Below are 1,803 nucleotides of genomic sequence, written 5' to 3'. Positions count from 1 at the left end.
GCCGGGCCCTCCCGGCCGCGCCCCCACTCGCGCCGCCCCTCCCTCTACTGGACGAGGGCTGCCCGCACCCCACGGCCTCCCGCCCCTGCTCCTGTGCCCTGCGCGGTCCCGGGAGGGACACCAAAGGAGTGGGTCCCTGGAGCGCCCACCCGGGAGGGTCCCAGGACGAGGCGGGTGGAACGGGGGAGACTGGAGAGCTGGGCAAGCGGACGCCAAGGACAAACGGCCCCGCCACCATTTTGCTGCCCACCTCAGGGGAGACTCGATCCCCCAGGCTGGGGAGCCGCGGGCTGAGGTGCTGCTAGTCAGTGGCAGCTGAGCAGCGGGGGTGGCCCGAGCCGCCGGGTGGGTGCGTGCCTGGAAAGAGGACTGCGGCCAGGATTCAAACCCAGCCCTGCGCAGAACCGGATGCGGGATGCACTCCCAGAAACTCCGAGTGGAGTTTTTTTAGGGTGTCTCTGACCCCTCACTCTGATCATGCATTTTAAAGTCTTCACCCTCCTGCCTCTCCGGTCTCCGGAGACGCAGGGACCAATCCATTCTGACCGCTCAGAACCGGGTGTAACCGGGTTTAACTAAAGTGACTCCCAGCTGGGTGTGAAGATGACCCCCTGGCACAGACGTCCCCTCAGCCTCCACGCAGGACTTAGCGGCCCGACCCGCTTGGGCCGGGGAGGGAGCCCAGGGCTGGGCCCACGCCCCCAACTCCCTCGCTGGTCTTGCTTCGCTGTCTGGAGAGACTGTGCGGATGCTCTTTGTGTCTGCACTCTATAACTTGAAGAGTGAGGGGTGGAGAATCACACAGAGCTTGACTTTCTTCTCTGTCACCAGGCAGGGGCCGCCCTCCGGCACAGGGGGTTCCTAGAGAATAACTCAAACCCTTTCCGGGAGGTGAAGACCCTTCTGTTACACACAGCAAGGTCCCTCTGTAGCCTTAACCTCGGGTTGAACCCCAGCGCTCCCAGTTCCCAGTGTTTGCTGGACCAATAGGAAACGTCCCATCAGCTCCTCCAGCTTGCAAGAGGGGGTATAGGGGATCTCTGGGTTCTGCTCCCCTTCCCCGTCAGTGTCCCCTTACCCTTTGCTGTCCACATCCTGAGCGAAGCTGCAGGCTTCACGTGGACACCTAGAACTCTCTCCAATGGACTCCTAGGGGAGACTATCTGTCACATCTCATGCCTGCACAACTGGACAAATACCTAAACCATGCCCCGTAAAGATCAAGGTTACTTCCTGGTATGGATCAAGTCCTTAGGGAACAAGAGTCCCTCTTCCAGGCCCCTCTTGTGTGTTAGAAAGGAATGACCACAGGGTGGTGAGCCGGGCTGACTTAAATTTTAATTCTGATCTGTTTCCAATGAGCTCTGTGTTAACTCACATTCTCCAGGCTTCAGTTTACTCATCTGTAAAATGAAAAGCTTATCTTAAGGGACAAGAGTCTTTGAGGCCCTCAAGTTCTGTGAGGCCCTGGCATCCGCAGTCTGAGTGTGCATCCACTAACGTTTGCCCAAGTGTCCTTGTGCGATTACTTCAAGTAGGAGATCTAGAAATGACGTCCTGTGTGCCTTCCCAGGCCGAGGAGAACGCCCCACAAGGAGCAAGCAACCAGGTTCTGTGATTCGCACCAGCGGCTTCTTTTTAGATACATGAAAACTTTGGGGAAATCCGTGTGTGTGTGTGTGTGTGTGTGTGTGTGTGTGTGTACATGCATGCACACTTGCAAGGCGATGAAGGACTTTTAGAAAAACAGTTTTTGGGGTTTTTCAAATTTTTCCAAATTTAGAGTTTTTTTTTTTTTTTTTT

Source organism: Tupaia chinensis, unplaced genomic scaffold, assembly GCF_000334495.1.
Source record: "Tupaia chinensis unplaced genomic scaffold, TupChi_1.0 Scaffold143584_1, whole genome shotgun sequence".
Lineage (NCBI taxonomy): Eukaryota > Metazoa > Chordata > Mammalia > Scandentia > Tupaiidae > Tupaia > Tupaia belangeri.
Note: the sequence above shows the minus strand (reverse complement) of the source record.